The sequence below is a fragment of the Armigeres subalbatus genome, chromosome 2 (genome assembly GCF_024139115.2).
Source record: "Armigeres subalbatus isolate Guangzhou_Male chromosome 2, GZ_Asu_2, whole genome shotgun sequence".
Lineage (NCBI taxonomy): Eukaryota > Metazoa > Arthropoda > Insecta > Diptera > Culicidae > Armigeres > Armigeres subalbatus.
The window spans coordinates 170,803,827-170,826,904 of NC_085140.1; the positions used below are offsets into that span (position 1 = coordinate 170,803,827).

General features: G+C 38.8%; 1 protein-coding gene across 3 annotated transcripts in view; it reads left to right on the plus strand.

Moving 5' to 3' along the window:
- The first annotated feature begins 288 nt into the window (after positions 1–288).
- Positions 289–23,078, plus strand: part of LOC134215481 (clavesin-1) — a 64,303-nt gene continuing 41,513 nt past the window's right edge. Inside the window, exons 1-2 of one of the 3 annotated variants that reach the window (XM_062694667.1) lie at positions 15,573–15,682; positions 15,799–15,985. The gene's annotated coding sequence lies outside the window, so the exon portion shown is untranslated. Of the gene's footprint in view, positions 845–15,572; positions 15,725–15,798; positions 15,986–23,078 lie in introns of those variants that run through there. The other 2 variants (XM_062694668.1, XM_062694669.1) reach the window with 2 other exon arrangements.

Genomic DNA, 23,078 nt, shown 5'->3' on the forward strand with positions numbered 1-23,078 from the left:
AGTTCAATCAGCTCTCAACTTTGTAAGATCTTGGTGTTTTGGAATAAAAATGTATGGAGAATTTATTTTTCTATATTAAATTAAGTTCACTTCAAATTGTTTCATTTCCAATGTTCCATAGTAATTTAAATAAAAACTATTATTAATAGGAGCTAGATTTATTATTATTAAATCTGCCCATCGACACGCCGTCGACAATTCGCAATGGTTAAAGCACCTTGACGTGATATCTGGCGTCAGGAGAGAAGAAAAAGAGGAGACGAGTCCGGCTTCCTACTCAGATGTGCTGATCGAGGTCGTTCTCTTGTGTCGTGGCTTTCGATAGAAGCAGTCGATTCCCGCGAGTGAGAAATCCAGAAAATTAAACTGTGAACTCGATGATAAAAAACCAACTGTCTAAATCCCCGAAAGTACTATTCTGTGGTGTCGGTTCGTGTCTGGGACTTCCGTGAAGGTCGAGTGTCGTACCACAGTTACTCCGGTTTTAACGGGCGAACAAGTAAAAGTTATCCGTCCTCCCGACCGCGTGTGATCGAGTGAGCCCGAGGTTGTCCCAAAAGAACCCACGTGAATAACACGACAATTGTGGCCAACGTGCGTTTAAAGACCCGCCGATTAAGAACCCGCGAGTTCTAGCACCCGTTTTCAAGTGCGTCCGTCTAAAACACAGTCCGGATCCTCTAGGGTTACCCATATTGCGTGTGCACCGCGTGGAGGCTGTGGTTAACCTCCAAAACCCGCCCCAACTCAAGGAGTAGAGTGAACCAGGCGTCCAGCATTCGACAGCGTAGAGCCATCGTAACAGTAATTTTGAAGGCTAGGCAGCCTCTGGGATGAAATTCCGGTAAGTCTGCATGCTTTGTTTTAGCCTTGGCAAACCCGTAACTTATAAAATATAAAAATTATTTAATTCAAAATGAAATAAAAAGAATGATATGGGAATGCCAATACCATCTTCCAAACTTAGATGTTACGACAGTACGACAGACACTAAAAATTTCCCTCGGCTCGTTTTAAAAATCCATTCTTTGATGCCTGCCCCGTATCCTTATAGAAATTTTAATCTGAATTTACCTAATACTTTTGCTTGTAATTATATTAGGTATCTGGAATTGGTATTCTAAGTTTGGATGATAATATTTGCATATCCATATCACTGTAAAATGTGTAGCTTCAAACAGAAATAGTACACGTATCTCATTAATCAACGTATAACACGCTTGCGTTACAAAACTAGAGCGAAATTAAAGGCACTTACGAATAAAGAGATAATACATTTCTGTATTAACTTTTCTCAAAAATCCCTTAGTGTATTGCCGCTTTGGACGGATAATTTCACCTACTTATTTACATACCCCTATGTCTGAAAACTGTGCAATTGTATGCAAGACGGATCAAATGGTTGTGTCAGAGTCTTCACCGGTCAATTTACGACCGTTCTTGGCGGCTTGGCTGCAATTTATAGTTTCCAAACTGCACGTTTACCATTTCTCTTTCCTTGTTCTTTCCTTCAGCAAAACATGGCAAAGCACGGTGAAGTTTGGAAATCCATTCCGGAGGAACGGCTCCGATCGTCCGCCCTACGATAGCTTAGTTCAAGCCAATGTTGCTTGCTACGGGTATGGCCGTGTTGCCGGGCACTTGCCAAATGGAAGCCTCCAACCAGTTGTAACAAAATATGTTTAATTGCAACAATTAGAACATGCTGTTGGAAAACCGTCGATTCAGTATATGCATATCAGGTGAAACGGCTGGGAGTGACGAAAGGGTCTGGGCCATCATCGGTCTGACCACCGCACCATGCAGTGCCAGCGGAAAACAACCGACTGCAGTTGCATTGGCATTGGGTTAATGAATACCTATCGGTAGAGGTGGATTACAGTATCAAGCAATTCAATACCAACTGCTGAATATAGGATTTACGATGACGACAACGGTCCAAGCATCTCGCGATCAGCATTGCTGCTAGTTCACGCGACAACAATGTTATCAGTCATCTCAATCATGTCGACATGGATGACATAAAGAGGGATAATTAGTGGCAATCTTTCCTTGTTAAATGCGATTTTGACGAATTAGCTTGTTTATGAAAGAAAAAGAAAAATGAATATACTTAAAACTTCAGCAATTTCTCATAGTTTATTATGAAATTAAATTTGAATATATTTTTTAAACTCAATTGTATGGTAGTGCATGGATGGCATTTTAGGATCTCACTGCACCACCAACAATTAGGCGTCATCTCGCGTACCAGTTATCGATTGCATTCAAAATCTTATACAGGTATTATTGTCAATTTGTATTGTCTTGGCATTAAAATAATCGAAATTATTATTCATTCGAATCTCGTTATTAGAACATGCTGGAGTAACGGTTTTTGGTACTTTACCTAATTATGCAAAGTTTTCCAATACCTTGTGGTAAGGAATAGGTAAAGAGTATTGGATATTGAATATCTCAACCAAGTATTTCGAAGCTGATTTCTGCTGCGCAGTCTGCGTCGCTATAGACAGTATTTATTACCATTCCACGTGATCCCTTCACGAAGCTCACCTGTAGGATGTTAGGCGACAGTATTCCAGGTGTGAGATATGATGGTAGTAGAGAAAAAGAACCAGTTTATTCTTTGAATACAAATATGCTTAAATTCCTAAATCAAGGGATAGTTCTGGAATACAGTTGGAAGAGCGTAAAAAAAATCATGCTTTTGAATTTTTCATTTTGGGTTACGGCAGGTATTTTCGTCTACGTTCTAATTTCCGCCAGAGACTTGAAACCCAATGAAAGAGAAACTTATTTGCTATAACACATCCGTGTATCTAAATGTAGGCCCAACCAACTTTTTGGTTTTAGAGCTTATGACGGGAATTAAACCAACGACAGAAATACATGCCGTAGCCCTATATGCTTTGGAAGGAATTTACATTTTATATTATTTTGCGCCGCTCTGCCTTTCTCGTACAACAAGTCTATGTAAAAGGCTATATTAGCACCTCATAACCGAACTTTTGAGAGAACCATAGAATATCCGGAGACCTATAGTTCTACATATATTGTATTTGACTCATGTCGCCGAATTTAGGTCTGCATGTAAAATGTTAGAGAGTTATGGCCAAAATATACGATACAAATACAAAAAAAAAGAAGAAAGTTTGGCTTATTTTTTTTAGTATTAGCAATATTTGCATTTACATTCGTTGCAGTTGCATTAGACGAAGAATCCTGTCCCATTTTTTTTTGTATTGAAATTTGACCGAATCGGACTATAGGATTAAAAGTAATGGTCAAATACTAAGTATACAAGTATGTGTAGAAAAGTCTCGCTCATTTTTCGCACCTACTATTAACTGATTTATTCGCTAGAGGTTGATTTATACGGGGATCTAGGTATATGATGAATGGAAATAAATTGACATATCCACTTATCAGTGCAAATGCAGCAGGCGATGCGATTGGTCGCTTTTCCCCCGGTTGATATTTATTCGGTGATTGATAGGCTTTTACACTCGAATGGTTTCCCGTAGGTGTTATGCCCGGATTTGTGACGCAATATTAGTGCTAGTAATGATATAAACCAGTAGGATTTTGAATTGAAGTTTGAACAACATGCAGCTGCTTTTTCTAAAAGGAATTTGGGGGAAAATTTTCAATCGTGTTTGTTCCACCCGTTGAATAAGTATTTAGCGAAATATATATTTTATTCATTCAGACCAAGGCCATAATAGTCTTTGCAGTACATTAAAGTTGTCACCATTCAGCTCAATCCAAGGCTGCACATCGCCAACCACGTAATCTGCAGAGAAAAATAAAATCTCCCTCTAAAAAATATAAAATTTCCATTAAAAACATGGAAATTGTCAATAAAGAAATCAGGGTATGAGCAATAAATAAATATATTTTTTTAACAAATAATGCAAAGTTTCCACAAACAATTAAGAAATTTTCACTAAACAAAAATAAATTAGCTCTTTTAAAAGCAAAAAAGAATTTTCCATAAAGAAATCAAAATATTCCACGGAATTTTTTTTTTAGAATCAATATATCAATATTAGCAATAAACAATTACAAAATTTCCACAAAATAAATAATTTTTTCCACAAAAAATTAAAAACTTTCCACGAAAAAATCAATAAAGAGTAATAAAAAAACATGAAAATTTCCATGAAAAAATATAGAAAAGCAATAAAACTGAGCATGTTTTACATAGATGAACCCTTCTTTAAAAGCGATTAAAGTTTATGGAATATTTTATCAATTTAATTGCTTTTTTGTTTTTTTCAATGGAAATTTTCTTGTGTCCATTAGATCAGTATCGCGAACTATTTTTACGCGAGCTATAGTCGCCTTTCCACATCTCGATATTGAAGGGACCATCGATATAGGGAGAGATCGAGGAATGGGAGAAAAATTGAAATAGGTGCTAGATCCAAAAAGTCGTTGCTATGAAAAACAACAACAAAACAAAAGTAATTTCTCATTGTTGATGTGTTTGTTATTGTCCAAAGGTAGTCTAGTAGCCTTAAAATTTGAACATATCGACATAACGAGAGTGGATTCTGAACAAAATATGATCAGAACACATTGAGATAGAGAGATATCGAGATAGGGAGGTTATCGAGTTGTAGAAAGCCAAAATGTATGTACATTGAAGAGAACGAGGAAACCATCGACATAGGGAGAGATATCGATATAGAACATCGAGATGGAGAGAGTAGACTGTATATAAAAATAAGCCAGGATCATGATTCCATGAGCCCAAAATTTGACTATTGAATGAAATTTGAATCATGAACGCTCAGGTAGGCAGGGATGAAATGTATAGGCCGGTCATCGGACCGTATCGAACGACAATGGCGATGCATAATCTTTACAGCCTCTCGCGGAATGGTAGTCCGAAGCACTTTCTTCCCTCGCAAGCGTATCCACAAGGCGGATATACCCCGTTAGGTATAAGTACATTAGGCATAAAGACGTCAGGCATAATGGACGGTAGGCATAAAATGATCCAAAAAATAGCCCATGACATAAAGGCAGAATTATGCCAAACGTCTATTATACCTAACGTCCATTATGCCTAACGTACTTATGCCTAACGTCTTTATGCCTAACGTTGCGGACCACATGGAAATCATCGAATCCACTCCGTTCTAATCGACGCTAAAGTATTCTCCGCCATCACGGCCGTCCGCACTTACTGCAGTGTGAACATTGAATCCGACCACTACCTTGCTGCAGTATGCCTGCACTCACAACTCTCAATGGTGTACAACACGCGTCGAAGTCGTTCGCCGCGGCTAAAAAACATTGGGTGGCTACAAGACGGAAGACTAGTCCAAGACTACGCGTAGCAGCTGGAAGTGGCGCTCCCAATGGAAGAGCAGCTAGGAAAAGCTTCTCTTGAAGATGGCTGGAGAGGTATTCGATCCGCCATTGGAAGCACCGCAACCGCTGCACTTGGCACTAGGCCCGGCTTAAAGAAACGACTGGTATGATGGCGAATGCGAGCAGTTAGTGAAAGAGAAGAATGCAGCATGGGCGAAATTGCTGTAACCGCTGCAACGCCATACAAGGGCAAGCGAGGTACGATACAAACGAGGGTCAAACAGACAAAACTGGTTTTCTCGGAGAAAAAAGCACCAGCAGGAAAATCGAGACCTTGAAGAGACGGAGCAACTGTACCGCGCTAATAACGCACGGAAATTCTATGAGAAGTTAACAACCGTCCAAGTACCGACCACGTGCCACAGCCTGATATGTGTAAGAACATAAACGTGAAACGGGATCTAAGGAAGGGGACATATGTCTTAGCTATAAGAAAGACGACAAGCTGAAGTGTGAGGACTTTCGAGCGGTCATCATCCTTAAGGTGATTATCTAAGCCACAAATTGGCCATCTTGAAAACCACGTGCTTTTTGTCATTTTTTTTCAAGAGCACGAATTGAGAGAACCATAACACGCTTATGGGGTGAAACAATGGCAGATCATTTATTCACTTATGCTGAGCAATCGACTTTAATTTCGGAACTGTACAAATATTATTACGCTAGATTTGAGCTTTTGGAAATGGGAATAGAAAAACATGTGGTGAATTTGAAATTCACCACGGGATCCATTGTATAATCAGCTTAAGGCTCAATGAAAGTTGTGCAAAGAAAACAGCTTTCTGAATGATTCACCACCGGCGGTGTGTCGTCTCTCACTTTCCATCAGTGTTCGTGATATTGCCCGGTGTTGTATTCTTTGCTCAACTTTCCTTGAGCATTAAGGTGATTATACAATGGATCCCGTGGTGAATTTCAAATTCACCACATGTTTTTCTATTCCCATTTCCAAAAGCTCAAATCTAGCGTAATAATATTTGTACAGTTCCGAAATTAAAGTCGATTGCTCAGCATAAGTGAATAAATGATCTGCCATTGTTTCACCCCATAAGCGTGTTATGGTTCTCTCAATTCGTGCTCTTGAAAAAAATCGACAAAAAGCACGTGGTTTCCAAGATGGCCGATTTGTGGCTTAGTTGTATAAATGCCGACATTTCGCTACAGAAACGATCGCTCCGGGAACGAAGCACACGTGCTGCAAAGCGCGCAACCACCAACCCATGAGTAAGAAAAACATCAGCCGGCAGCAGCAATGCAAGAGCGTCGTCGTCATACCACTCGATGCTAAACAGTCAACCCAAAGCAGTGGCGCGCATAGACAGTGGCAGTGGCGCGCATAGACAGTAATCATTATCATAAACAATATCATCGGTACGCCTCGAATGCTCCACGTGCTGCGTGATATTTTTAGAATACATGGACGGGTATAAATATGCGCGCTCGGCACGCAGTAGTTTGAAGAATAAATTTGAATCTGACCTGGCTAAAGGTCTGTAAAGTGAAGTTGTAAAATTACCTGGCAAACGATCAAATAGTGATTTGATTGAATGTAACAAAAGCGAGGTGGCAAAGGCTCAGACAAATAGTGAAAAGTATTAATTCCCTTCCTTCATCCAGGACCAAAACAACAACTTTCAGCCGACCTGGGAACAGTTTGAGGATTCCCTTTGTTATCGTATAGGGATGAATGACCGCCGGAGTTAATATCCCTCAAAAACAAACCATCATCAAACCACCTTTGTTATCGCACAAACTATGAAGTCCCAATAACTCAACTGAATGTGTCGGAATGGCCACAACCATCCGGTATTTTCTTTGCCGACCCCGAAGTCAACACGCCTGGTCAAATAGTCATCCTACTTCCTGCGTATCCTACTTCCTGCGTCTGCTCAAATCGGGAAGAATCCAATTGCGAGCAGACAGGCCCGATTTGCAGGAGACGCACTTTGGTTGGGTTGTAGCTAGAGACGTCGAAGATCAATGAAACAACCAGCACTGCCACATCGCTACCACAGCCACACTTTCCGGAACGATGAATAGATTTTGGGAGGTTGAAGAAATCCACGATGCCGACGAACCCACTGATCAGTATGTGTGTAAGAAGATCTACCTAGACACTGGACATCTTCGAGACAAGGATGGAAGGTACGTTGTCTCCTTACCCTTTCGTGAGTTTCCACCCCATAGCTGAAGGACAACCGAGAACTGGCTCTTTGTTAATTTCGCCGAACTAAACTAAACTAAACTATGACCGCAACGGGTTTCGAGTTTAAACAAAATTGGCGGTGGGTTGTGTTCACTTTAGCCATACCACCATACCTTTAGCCATACATCGACTGCATGTAGGTATTAGGCTGTTTGTTTCATAAAAGCTACTCTTTTTGCAATTGGTAATGGCACGAAAAGGAAGAAAGGAGTGAGGAAACGAACAAGTCTCTGGTACTCATTCAAAAGGACGTATGTAATTTAACAAAGATTCAAACGTCGATTTGTCAATCCCACGCAAACCATCACCACAGACAGGTAGGGGAAGCCTTCACTCAGCGAACTGGACTATCGAAATTCATAACTGGCGCCTTATGAATCTTCGACCGATTATTCGACCAACAGTGCTTCTTATACGCAGTTAGCTTCTCAAGTATTCAAGCGTCGATGGGCGTGTGGTCTACATACCGGCCTCCCGACCCCGGCGTCCATGGTTCAAACCCAGTATGCCGCACTTTGATTTTTTTAAATAAAAATCGTCATTCATAAGGCAACATATTAAAATTAATATCGATTCCTTGTGGCAAATTTTCATAAGGCGTTTGATTGAAAATCATGCGTCCATTTTCCTCAGTGCGTGATTCGGCTTGTGGGGGGTGCTATCAGATTGGAAGAATTGACGTTTGGATCTTTGTTTACAAAATCACATAGGTCCTTTTGAATAAGTACCCGAGAAATCAACTTTTCGCGGCACTGGTAGTGAGAGAGAAATTGGTAATATAGCGCTCAAGCTGTGCCATCCAGCAGCTCACTGAACAAAAGTGAGCACCAGAAATAAGGAGAAGAAGAAGAAGTGATAGAGAAATGGTTATCTCTCTTCAGACCGTTTTTTTCTTTTCCCGCAAAAGGATTTTTTTGGCAAAAATCAACGCGAGGGAGCATTCTCTGTTAGTTAGAATGAGTGAGAATTACGATTCCTGTTAAACAGAGAACAGAATAGAAGCCGGCGACTTCGTGGAAGGCCACCAAAACGCTGGCTGCACTGGCTGACGATTATGGAGCTATTTAGGCTTTGGTCCGATTCGCGAATTAAAATCAAATTAAACTTAAAAGTGACAGTTCGGAAATTATGAAATACCCCGCTCATAAGAATGGCTGGTGCTACCCAGCAAGACCAACAAAACATCTATCAAAAATGATTCAATATCTGTCAAAAGTAATTCTGCTCTGCGAACAGGGTTATTTGCAAATTTTTGAACTGTCATTTTTAAGTTTAATTTGATTTTAATTCGCGAATCGGACCAAAGCCTTAATACGCCAGGCATATGCGTATCGACGCTGTAGCTAAGATCTGTAGAAAAGTAAAAAACGATAATGATAAAGATAAATTGTCGTTACCAATCATTTTCGAAAACACGTTATCGATTAACCTTTTGTCGGTGATTGGGGTCAATATGACCCCAGGCCACTTTGAGTGGCTGCCATTTTTTTAGTTTTCAACCGATTCTCCTAATTTTTGGTAGTTTAATAAAACTCGCTGAGATCTGTCTCCTAGGTGCTTGAAAAATCTTGAAAATATGCGCTACAGTGTACTTTTTTCAAAAAACTTACGTTGTCGGTGCTCTGGGGTCAAATTGACCCCAAATTGAAATTGCTATAAGTTTCTTAATGTTTGACCAATTTTGGATTTTTGGGGGCTGCTTCGAAACATAATTTAATCATCTTTCAGGTCGTTACCACAGATTGACTATATGTGGGCGGGTACATAGCGGGGAGGGGTTTTCGTAATAAAAGGTACAATAACAGTGATTTTTCATGCTTATTTTACTTATATCAGAATATCCTACCCATTTTGAACTGCACCTTTTCAAAAAGGTTATACAGGAAGGCGTGTGCTTTGACATGAGGCATTGATTATTTTAGAGATTGATCGCTAGGTGGCGGTATATTTGAATTCATTATTTTAGACTACTCAAGTAATTCCGATATATGGAATTTTCCTCATTGTAAATATTCTTATCGCACAAATCTGAAATTTGTAAAGATGACGTCTTTAACAAAGTTCGTCTGGTAGGGATGGTCTGTCATGTGATGGAATAAATAATTAGGAAATTCACAAATAGGCGGCACTAGTGTACTTGCAATATTCTTGCATGTTTGAAATTTTGCTTTAGCTTGAGATCTCTCATACCTACACCCAAGTTGTATTCAGCAACATTGTTCAGGATGTCCAGGACTACAAAGCGGTGCTCAATATAATGATCACTTCTTGCAAGATGCGGCGCTAGTGAGCTGTTATATTTGAGTATATTGTTCCATGTGAGATCTGATGTATTTTGGTTTGTAGCATTTTTGACAAACATGAATGTAGTGGTAGAGTTCATTAAAAGTTTTCTTTGTATTCAACCTGCTCCAGCGATGCTGCAAGTAATAGAATGTGTTCACAAAATATGTTTTAGGTTATCCAAGAAAACCCTGGAATTAAGGCCTTTGGGTCTAGATGCGTAACCAAAGATCAGCCAATTTTCCGCCTGTTTGTAAAATTTCCAATTATTACTTCCGTCACAAGACAGTCCATTCCCACTAGACGACCTTTGATCAAGACGCCATTTTAACAAATTTTAAATTTGTGCGATAAGAATATTTACACTGAGGGGAATTCTATATATCGGAATTACTTGAGTAGTCTAAAATAATGAATTCAAATATACCACCACCTGGCGGCTAAGTTCTAAACTTATCAGCACCTCATCCCAAAGCACACGCCTTCCTGCATACTTACTTGATACTTGATGGGCTACAGCTCTTCGATGAACCTACGCCGAATGGAGTATCGTTCTCCACTGGACTCGATCCTGGGCCAATCGCTTCCAGTCGCCCTGAACATTGAGCGCCCTCAGATCCTCTTCAACTGCAAAAAGCCATCGTGTACGCGGCCTTCCACGAAGCCTGCGGCCACTTCCGGGTTCTCTACTAAATATTATCTTCGCTTGACGTTCTTCCGGCATACGAACAACGTGACCAGCCCACCGTAGTCTGCCGTGTTGTATAAGCTTAACAATATCCAGCCCTTTATATATCTGGTACAATTCGTGATTCATGCGACGCCGCCAGATACCGTTATCTTGTTTACCGCCGAGTATTGTACGCAGCACCTTACGCTCAAACATTCCGAATACTCTCCGATCAGCCAACTTTAACGTTCTCGAAGGTGAACTAGCCTTGGGCTAAAAACCTCTTTATTAAGACTATAAAAAAAAAAAAAAAAACTTTGACGTCCATGTTTCATGGCCGTATAAAACCACCGCACAATAGGACAGCTCCATATAAAGGTGTGGCCAAAACCACCAAAAGGCCAATTTTCGATTTGGGCGAGTAAAATGTGATATAATCAGGACGGTTTTTATTTTTTAGATTTTTTAGGGAGGGGTAGGGGGCGTTCAAACTAGCCCCTCCTAGAAATTATATTTTTACGTTTTTTGGGAAAACGGACAGCTTTGCCATGTTTTCGTCTCAAAAGTAATATATTTATATATCGTTACAAAGCTCTTAAACAGATCTATGCAATAGGCTTGATAATGTAATAATAGCTCCGTCCAGAGTTTAGTTTTTAATAGATTTGTAAAAGCAAATTTTACGCAATATTTAACGAACAAAACAGTTTGGTACCCCGCAATACCCCGCAGTAAAACATCATGCACTACACTATTGAACTCTTAAGCTTTGAGGACCATGAATAAAATTCTGCCCAAATTCACAACTTTGTAAGATACATGAATTTTAAAAATTGCCCATTTTTGCCTTTCTCGTGTACAAAGTATACGTAGAAGTTATATGATCGCTCTAAAAGCATTTAAAAAAAGCCCAAACACTAATAGTGTTGTATACCGATCGACTCAGTTCGAAGAATTGAGGTGATGTCTGTGTGTACGTGTGTGTGAATGTCTGTATGTGTGTGAGCAAAAATGGTCTTAACTCTTTTTTAAGCACTTACTCTAAACCGACTTACTCGCAACAAGTTTCATTCGTCAGAGAACGTTGATACATTGTTCCCTATTAAAAATATGCTGGATCGGACTATGGGCTCAAAAGTTATGGCCAAAATACATTTTCTTATAATGTACGAGAAAGACAACATTACCGCTAGGGGGATTAATCAGGTGTTTTGGTAAACTTCTTATTTTTAAATTTTAATCTGAGTTACTTAATAATGCCACTTTAATTGAATTTGAAGGCGAACACAATTTACATAACATTTTAAGGGAAAGGGTTATGCCTTAACGTTGCACATGATTCAAGAAAAAATCATCTATCATATAAAAAGCGTTAAGCAGTGAGAAGGGAAGTTGTTCAAAATTTACAATTTTGACATTACTACATTATAGGAGCGAATTATAGATTAAACCATAACGTGTCATAACGTGTTGGATGAGTAGTGTGAATAACTCTTTGCCACAATACCTTTTTATAATTATGAAAGAAATCTTGATGAAATATAAAATAAATGAATCTCCATTTCGTTGATGTCACAAAATGACGCTAATTGAATCTGTTCTGCCCTCCTTTGTTGGTTTGATTAGTTCTATTCGTGAATTTTCAACACCAGAAGCTAATAGTGCTTTTTTGATCATTTTAAGAAATCTGTGTTGCGTCCATTTATCTGTGACACGAATATACAGTATTTGACCATTAGGAATTTATTTAGCATCGAACAGGCTTATTGCAAGCCAAAAAGTGACCAAATTCCGTTGGTTTTGTAGAATATGTCAAAAATCGATGCTATGCCGAAAATTGGCCCCATACCCCATTGATGGCTCAGAAAAAATATTTTTCTTTTCTATCTATGTTTTTATGATGAATACCACCGTTTATTGCAGGATTCATAATTTTGGCCAAAAATACCTCCTTTTTTCCTATTGTGCACCGGAAGAATCAGAGTAGTATACAGCGCGAGTTTTGTTTTCGTTTGCAGACTACGGGACTTAAGCTGGCTACGAAGTCCGTAAAAAGCCCTATTTGCAGCTGCAATACACCTTTTCACCTCGCGGGTAACATCATTATCGCACGTCACTAATGTTCCAAGATACACAAATTCTTCCACCACTTCAAATTTTTCACCATCCAGCACCATTTCACTAATGAACCCACGTTGATTGTCAGCGACCATATAGGGGAAGAGGTGGTAAAATGAACAGTTGGCTATATTTATATTAAAACACTATTTAGGCGTATGTTAATCATGCACACGTTTTCCTCGAAATAAAATAAGTTACCCGAGCTAATATTTTGGTTTTGAGACCGAACGAATAGCTGTTACTATCCAAAATATCAAACGAGGCCGTAAAAATAGGGTGATGTAATTTTTAACCATTTTTCCGCAAGCTTTAATTCTTAATAATTTCATAATAACATTGATTCAAACCTGCTCTAACCACAGCGGCAAATAGGACAACATTCACAAAGATGTTGCAGGGGTAAATAGTAAAATTATCGGTTTGCATAGTTAGAGGAAGAGTTATTTGCCACAAGGCACGTATGGGGGTAAAATGAACACTTGTATCAAACTTTCACAAATTTATGATAAAAGTTGTGCAATTGTTAAGCGGAAGTTCAAGAAACAAACCATATCAAATAACCAAGATAAAACTTTGAATATGTAAATTTAATTAAAAAATTCTTTTTATTATATTGATAATTAAGAGCTTTACAAAAGTTATACCAGATTTTTCAAAAGGCTCTCATAATCTTAACTAGTTATATAAACAGTGCTAGAGGTAAAAAAAGGAAATTAAATGTTTCAAAAGGGTTTTAGAAGCGTTGTTCATTTTACCACCAGGCAGTGTTCATTTTACCCGCACTATTTTTGTACATAAGAAATTTCGATGTTTTTTATTTCGATGAAAAACTATATAAAACAATGTTTATTACCGAAAAAAAATGTTCAGTGCAATAAGAATATGAGTTAAATTGCTGCACCAAGTGGTAAAACTATCAAATTATCCTCGTTTTATGATTGAATTCAACGCAAGTCCTTAACGTGTTCATTTTACCACCTGTTCCCCTACTTCGTTTTGCTGGTATTGATCGTGAGTCCCATCCTTCCTGCATAACCTTTTTTAAAAAGGTGCATTGGTAGGATTTTCGGATATAACTAAAATATTCATGAAAAATCACTGTTTTTGTACTCTTGTTCACTAAAACCCCTCCCCGCGACGTACCCGCCCACATATAGTCAATCTTTGGTACACTACTAAAAATCCACACATATTTATTGGCAAAAATCCATAGATTTAGCTTATGATGTATATCAGCGCACACATAACCATTCTCCACGCGAACTACTAATAAAACATATATCCAAATAAACTTTATGTGTGGTCTCGAATTAGCAATTATTTAATTTATGTGTGGTTCTATATCGATTATATTAGGATGGAGCTATTGCAAAAATCTATAACGGCGACACATATATCTTATACAGATATTTTTGGCAGTGTAACGACCTGAAAGATGATTAAATTATCTTTCAAAACAGCAAAACAAAAAATCCAAAATCGGCCGAACATTAAGAAAGTTATAGCAATTTCAATTTGGGGTCAATTTGACCTCAGAGCACAGACAACGTAAGTTTTTTGAGCACAGACAGAAGGTTAACAACCTTGCAATTAACAGTGACTTACAACCCCGCTCAAAAGTCGAATAGAGTAGTTGAGAATTGGTTTCTCAAAATGATAATGTATCAATCATCCTAGCAGAAAAGTAAACATCCTAGAAGCGTACAAAAACCAGCATTGCGTAATAGTGGGAATTAAAAAAAATGAAAAAAGCTCCGCGAATCTTCAGGAAACGACTTTTTAAACTTATAGTTTCCCTGATAATAGTCTTGAGTACGTATTCGAAAAGATAACCTTTTAGCGAACAATTTGAAGCCAGGGATACATCCCGAAATTGCTCAGGCAGTCACAAAGTTTGTTTCTACTAGAACAAGCAGTGAAACCAGACACATTGAATATGATAATTCATGCTATGCTCGACGACGATACGCGCACGACGCGACGCCTCGTTCGTTAAGGGTTTCAAGGGCTGAAAGCTGGTGATTTCACATGCATCGTGCAGAGAAACGCCTTAGCCCAGCCGTACCAATCGAATCAGTATGGAAATGAGTTGAAACTAATAAAAACATCGATCCGTCCTAGATACTCGTTTGATACTCGATAATAAAAGATCTTGAGCTAGCATCTGCAATACGAAATCGTTATCAACGAAGAATATTAAAAATAACTTGTTTATTTACAAAAATAATCACTGTCTTGTGTTTGGCAGGTAGACGTTGCATAAACAGTAATAAATATTAAAGTACATAAAAATAGTAGCAATAATCATAATGCACATTTGAATTTTTATGAATAAGATTTTTTTTTATCATATCTGCTTCCTTTCACAACATTTAAATTAACTTCAATTTAAAATTGCAGTGCGTTCGTTTATTTTTATGCTCCAATAACCAGTATACTGCCGTGAATCGCATATTTGTCCCATATGAATAGGAAACCCAGCAAGGATGGGACAGATATGCGAATCACGGCAGTATATGTGCATCAATGTAAACCACCAAATATTTCAAGCTGTGTAAAATTAGCATGATGTATTTTAAAACGGGTTTTAATGGTTTCATAACTTTCATAAACTTCAAATATACGACCTCTAAAAACTTTTTCTATTACTCATGTAATACCTACAATAAAATGTGAATTAATAACGTTCGCTTCTTTTAGTTTCGTATGCGAATCGCAAAATTATTTTTAAAACATTTTGATCAAAACTAGAGTAGCTTTAATGAATGTATGATGCATATTCTAGGAATGTTCATTTCAAGCCTTTGTGTATGTACTTTTCTATGACGACGCTCGTTTTACAAATCAAACATCAACATCATTAGCCAAAAAGCATGCTGTTCAGTTGATGCTTTCGTTGGCGATACCGAAGGAAGGGTTGCTCGTTGGCGGCTAATCAGCCTGGCAGTCAGTTCTGCTCCGCGTTCGGTCGCGTGTAGTTCGCGCTCTTGGTTATTGTTTCTTTGTCCGTGTACTGAGGTGTAAGTTGACGACGTGGGGGAAGTGGTGCGATTTCCTTTGAGGTAGCTAGTTCCTTCCCATAAGGAATCGCACAGCGACGAGGAAAAACGATTTTGACCTATTTTGTGTGTTACAGCTTAGGTGAATCATTTGAGCACTACTAAGGAAATTCAGACAAAGTGCTTCACAGATGTATTGAAGAAACTTTGTCTAATTGTTTTGCTTAAAGAAGTATCAGTTTAATCGAAGGCAGTATCGTCGCAGGATTTAACGAGTCCTGAATACTTGGATATTACCAACCGTCTAGCATAATATCGGAGGAGGTGAGTACAAAGTAACAGAAAAGCGTGGTACGCGATAGTGCATTTTATGGTGAGAGTGAAAACTAGTTCCAATTTGAAAATCTAAACCAAAGACTTGACTTCGCCAGGCGAGGAACCCTGTCGTGCTGATGCAGAACTTGTATCTACTGGTTGGTCATCAAGCGCGCGCTAAGTTCTGTTGCAACCCCGTTGCATTTTTGCTTTTGAATTATGCAACGTGGAGTGGATATGCTGCGCTGCGCTGGAAAATCCTAGAAGTTAACATAGAGTGTGGGGCAACATAACTTCTAACATTAGTTGGTGGTAGTTTGGCGCTTTGCGTTGGCGAACTTGTTAGGTTTTATTATGATTTAAATCAGATCGATTGGCTTTTAAAGTCATTAAATTCTATCTCAAAAAAATATTCTGGGTTGCAATGTTCTTATTTCAATCGTTCATTTTAAGTTCACAATGTATTGCGTTTTACAGCTGCTTGATATTTTACGATAATAATTACAACACATCCTGAATAGCTGTAATGACTTTAGACAATGCTTGCGTTACAATGAGGGTATTTAATCTCCTCGTTATTCTCCGTATTGTAAATGAACAGTAATACATCAGATTCGATCTTTGTGTGGTAATTTGCGACTTGCATAACTCTCAGTGTACTACTAATTGTTCCCAGTTGGCCTTGCGATAAAAGGGATAGCATTGTCAACCCGGTGATGGTGAGCTCGATTCTTGGTAAGCTTAAAGAAGTTTTCGGGTAGGAAATATATTCGGCTGTGCAGCTGTGCTTGTCATAAAAAATACAAATTCATGCATTAAAAAAGCCTTTAAAATGATGAATATAGAATGTTAAGAAAAAAAGCCGAAAGGCAGGAATATTCCAGTAGTCTCCCACGTACACTGAACCGGTGATTATTAGATTTTCTAACAATTCTGTATAAAATCCTAAAGAAACCTGTATAAGAACTAGGCATATGCGAAAATGCTAGATTCTTATACAAATATTGTATGAGACCTAATAATTTTGCAAGATTTTCTTACAATATTTGTTTGTGAGCTTACTTTTTTTTGTATAAGAAACTAACAATTAAGCATATGCCCAGTTCTTATACATGTTTTGGTAGGTTCTTATAGAGATGTTTATAGAGAGAATTGTCAAAAAAAAAAATGTCACGGTCGCTGTTTAGGTGTACACTAGGGTGCCAATTGGAATGTATGGGGAAAATTCAACCATCGAATTTCAAAAACGGATAGTGCTCAAAAGTTCCATCTCCTCGAAAAAAGTCCCTATGCAAAATATCAGCTCAATCGAACTTCGTTAAGTGTTTGACCAAAGACATTTGGCATCAAAAACCAAAATCTCAAGAAAGTCCCAAAATGCAATTTTTTTTTCAAAAATTTTTGTTTTCGAATAGCACCAGATCTCGACGTTTCATGCATTTCTAAGACGTTTGACAAAAAAAAAATGATTTCGAAATTTCCCTACCCCACTAAAGAAACAGTCAATCTTTGACAGCTTTAGTCAAACACTTAACGAAGTTCGATTGAGCTGAACTTCGGCAAAAGGACTTTTTTTCAGCTAAATATTTCAGATTTCATAAATACTTCTTGCATCTAAATACTTGGTGTGAAATCATATAAGACCATTTTTTCCTTTATTAGAGAAGACCATCTTTTTAAAAGCTTTATGCTGAAATCGCGCGTATAGTTAGACTAAACCGTTTCAAAACTTAATTTGACTCTGAAGATTAAACATAATGGTTTGGGATTTCTGAAATGAAGAATAATCAGGCTAGCTTTTTCGAAGTAGCTTGTACTGAGGCTGTTGTCATAATCTGACAAAGTGACGTACATTGGGGTCATTTTTTATGCGAATAAAGTTCATCGGTTTCTCTGCTCATCTCAATTTGAGATGATAATAATAGATAATTACTAGAATGGTTATTCCCAGAGGCTCTCCCACGTTTCAAGTTGTGGATAGGACAAATAGGGGAAATACCAACTTGAGAAACAGTTCTGATGTTGATTAATTGATGCACCTTTTACATAGGGGAACTGATGGCTTTGGCAGGTTTTGTTCTATTATTGCCAGGGGGTTTTTGTCGACCGAATTTCATGAAATTTGGCCACAATATTCTTTGATATGCAAAGAATGTTTGGGCCAAATTTGAGCATAATCAGTCATAAAAACCCCCCCTGACAATAATAGAATAAAACATGCCAAAGTCGTCATTACCCCTATAAATCAATTATACATAAATATCACCTTCCAGACAGAATTCTCACATCGATTTCCAAAACAAATATTGCTTTTTTAGTATGATTATCAAGATGATTGTACAATTCGTTGTTCCTAGTTTCTCTTTCAAATAGAAAAAAGATGGTGATCACAGTTAGAGGTAACTAGGATAATATGTACTGCTCGCCCGCTGTAAATTGGTACTGCAGGAGAAATTCCGGGGAATTATAGCCAGATTTTGCTTTAGAAAAATGTTTCTAAAATTTTATTGTTGAAAATATAGTCTTATTTATCAGGCACATACAATTTTAATTTTTGTTCATTTGAACTTTTGTCCCTTCTACTTCTTGTCTTTTCGTATATTTGTCTTCGATCGTTTTTGTCCCACAGCGCATCCTGGAATGCTTCTGATTTTCGAAAATCTTTACAAACTTCCAGCAGAGATCACAGATCCCATAAACTTCTCTAAATCTGGAGAATTGAATTGCCCAACAAGAGTTTCAGCCACAAAAACAGCCTGAGCTATTGATCTTCTATGCTCCAGAGTGTCTTATTCCAGCAGTTGGCACCGGTGTTTATAAGGCGGTAGGTTAACAGCATCGTTTCAAGGAAGATGGCGTAGGGAATAGCAAACAAATTTCTTTTGCACGGATTCCAGTATTGATATCCAAACTCTCTGATATGGGAGTTCTTACCATAATCATGGGTAGGACAATGGCCCGTATGAATAAAAAGTAGTACAATATGTATGTAATATGTAGTTACTACTTTGTAGTAAGGCCCACCCAGAGATATTCATGCGTAGAACATGTCGTACTTGTCCTACCCACTTCCGGCGCCACTGGTTATTCCCTTCTTACTACAATTACTAGTATACTACTATCAAAAGTGTTAAAAAGTCTCTGTGAAGCGTATGGGAAGAGAGGTGCTGTTATAAAAATGACCAATTCAGCATAACTTCTTAAGCTTTTGTCTGAACTCAATCAAATTTGGAACACAATTTTACACATCCTAAAGAGACGATTATAGAATTGGCGGTTCTCCTTCGTATGAGATCATTTTGCACGCTGATAGAAACATTTAAGGTGAAACCAGTTATGATCCTATTTCAAATCTACTTATTGCTTCCAAAGGCACAAATCTCCAAAAACGAGATGCAGAAACCTGTGAAAATCATTTTTTTTGCTTATTTTCAGATTTGTTGATCACCCATAACTTGATATTTTTGTGCTCGAAAACGCGAAGTGGAAGTTAGGGCGGCCATTGCAGAAGCCAATTTTGGACTTTGTCACGTTTGTAAGGGCCTAAAATCTGGGTAGCTTTAATTGTGTTGGTCATGCCCAGTGAGCATGTCTCCAGCCCTCTTGAAGGAGACCTCGTCAAATTAATTTTAGAATCACTCATTTTTGTTGGGTCCCCCTTGTGGCTGCCGTTGAATCCTATTGGAGTATACATACGTAAAGCCCTCTGTATTACTGAATGTTGAGTCGAATAGCACATTATAAGACCTACTTTTGACCCCGGAACCTAAAAGCTCGGGTTCGGAAGGAAACCGGCAGCAAACCCCAGACTGCTGGTCTAGAGCCAACGGCATTCTTTGGGGCGGGTGCTCAAGACCTCTTTTGGATTCTGGGTCTCAGGGCGTACGGACGCTGGGGAGATTTCAGATCACGGAAACCTATATCGTACGTATTACTTACGGTCAAACAGCGCTTTATTGGGCTCCACACACAGGACTGTCGAAAGGGCGGCTTCTTGGAACGGATCAGTGACGGAATAGCGACGACGAGGATAGCGATCGTCTGATTGCGGGGACGCTCCAAACTGCACGGACAGGCAAAAACTACGAGAGATTATTTCACCTGGCCAATCGGCGGCGAGGAAGGGGCGCCGGTGGACTTCTCGAAACAAAGGCGATGGTGGCGGCCACGTTAGATTACGGCGATGACGGTTATACGATGACGGCTTCGGACCGGGTGGTGCCGAGAGAACGTGGTAGTGGCCCCAAGGGCCGATCGTCGGTTTGATGGCCGCTGAATACCTCCGGGACAGACTGGAGGCGTGGGTTGGCGAACGTCACGGAATTGATCCCAGCGGAGGTGCGCTGTGATGGCGTCTTTCGGGAAACAGAATGGCGGCTTCGTTGGAGGTCGTCTGGTTCGAGGCTTCGGTGTTTGTGGCAACGGTCTAGTTGCAACGGACGGCTTGCGGCGGCTACGGAGTTTCGATGGCCAGCCAAATACACTTGGATGTCGGTTATCAGCCCGATAAACCGGGTGATGGATTGCCGAAAAATGTCACGAAACACGACTCGGATCCGTTCGTCAACTCACTGACGGGTTTTTAATCCACCTTTCGCAACCGGGTCATTAAAAAAACGTGCGTATACTGCGAGCTACCGGGTATAAAAAAAACCTCCTCACGATTTGCTTTTTTTCCTAGATGCTTCTCAAATCACATCAACTGTCCACTCACGCCGTTTTCCAGCTCTTTCTCGCCCAAAACTCATCAATCGATTTCATTTTGATCGCTCTTCATCAGTTCAGTGGATCTGTTCACCCCCTCGGCACCCAGATTCTACGTAGCGCACTGGTGCGTCACTGTGCGTCACTGGTGATCAATGTTTTAGAATTAGTGACAATTGTTACCCGCCGGTAACAACATAACATATAAGCATCTTTCCCTTGGAATTTGATCCATCCATGATTTTGAAACGTTAGCGAACCTAGTGGTGGAAGTCAAGCTTCACTGAACAACGCGCATAAGAGAGAGCAGCATCGCATGCTTTGTGTCTCTTTCTTTCGCCTAGGATATACGGGAGTGCCGTTCATCGATTGTTGATATACAAAGAGCCTACACGTAAAAAAATAACCTTATATGTTATGGCAAAAAACCATTCGAAAATACTTATACTCTTCATTATGCCATCTAATGAGTGATCCCATATCAAAAAGCTAATAACATTCATAAGTTAATGAAAAGTATAAGTTTCCGAATGTATGTGACTAATTCGATGTATAATTTTTTACTTATACATGTCATTAAGCCCTTGCTTTGGCAAAAAAGTATTAGAAATATTAATAATAAACAACATTAAATTTTTTTACGTGTAGGTACTTTGAAAATTGCAGTTTGTTCTATGTTGTCTGTCTGTTTTGTGCGAATATCTTTTCAGATTACGTCATTTGTCATAATAAATATCGTGTTAAAGTGGAGAAAGAAAATTTAATGTATGAGAATTGTGATCAAGTTATTCTTTATCATGGTATTTATTATCCTAAATAGCGTTCCCTGCCTATAGGACTCCCTCCAGGCGTTAAAATACAGTCAAACCTCCATGAGTCGATGTTCTATGACTCGATATCGACTCATGGAAGCAAATTTCGCCATATTAAAAATTATTTTTTGGGCTACTGTGATGGTCCCTTCAAACAGCTTTCCAATGATTTTATATTCCACATCTCGATATTTACATGAGTCGATGGTCCCTTCAATATCGACTCATGGAGGTTTGACTGTAGTAGACTTTGTAGGTAATGTCACGCTTGCCGTGTACGGGGTTAGCTATGACGGTTACGGCTCGAATTTCCCGAAAGTTGTAACGCATATGGCACGCTGAACAACAGCAACTCTCAAACCTATTTTTATTTAAAGCACTAAAAATAATTTTTGCTAAGATTACTTGTTTGGTACCATATATGGTACCAAATAAATCAATTGACTCAGCTCGGCGAAATGAGATGATGTCTGTATGTGTATACTATATACATACACATGCAGACATCATCTCATTTCGCCGAGCTGAGTCAATTGATTTATTACACTATGGATCTCCAGACTTCCTCAGAAAGTTAGTTTTTGGAGCGAATATAGAGCCTTCACGTATGCTTAGTAGACTGGTCCAGAAAATCTATCTCTAAAAATTTCAGAGCAATCGCTTGGTGCATTAAGATAAAAAAAACCGTAACAAAGCTTGCGCATTTTATTTAAAGTTTGCAAAGGGATTTCAGTCAAAATATATACAGTCGACTCTCCACATCTCTCCACATTGAAGGAGAGATCGAAGAATGGAAGAGAAATTGAAATGGGAACTAGATCGAGAACAGTTCGTTGAAATGAAAAACGACAACAGAACAAAAATGTCATCTCTTGTTTTTGATGTGTTTGTTGAATAGAAGTAGTAAACTATAGAGGACGGTTGTCGCTGCGGTTCCCTTTCCTTCGCTTTTTTCCCTTCGCTGACATTTAGCGCCCTATTCTCGTCAGCAAAAGATGTTTCGCCAGTGACGACAGCGACAGTCCACCTCTATAGTTTATTAGCTCTATTGTTTGTTATAACCCTAAGGTGGTCTAGTAGCCTAGAAATTTGAATAGGGTTTGCAGAAATCGCTCTCAATAGACTACGAACAAGGATAAAAGAGAGGCAAAAACTGTTCCGAATCATAACAAGCCATGATAACAAATTTATCAAACTTGTATACAAGTGCGAAAAATCAGAATCGGATAGGCAGACCCCACAGAAAAATGGTGATTCTCGCTTTGTTTTCGCTCATTTCGTGTTGGTTACTGCACAGCTGTGAAGAACAAGTTGAAATGCATCATCAGAGCCAGTGCTCGACGCATTTGGAGCTTTCTAAAATAAATTTATCATGGGGTATAATCCTCCCGAATCAGTTCTCTATCTTGACAACTTGCGAAAAAAAAGTCTCTCGCGGGATGCTACATATCGTATATGCATACAGAGATGATAAGTGAGGGACTTTCTCATTCTCTTTAGGATTCAATCCCTGGCTGTGAGCTTTAAAGCTATGGCCATGATACTATTTTTGTACAATGCAAGAGAAATGCAAAATTACCGCTAGG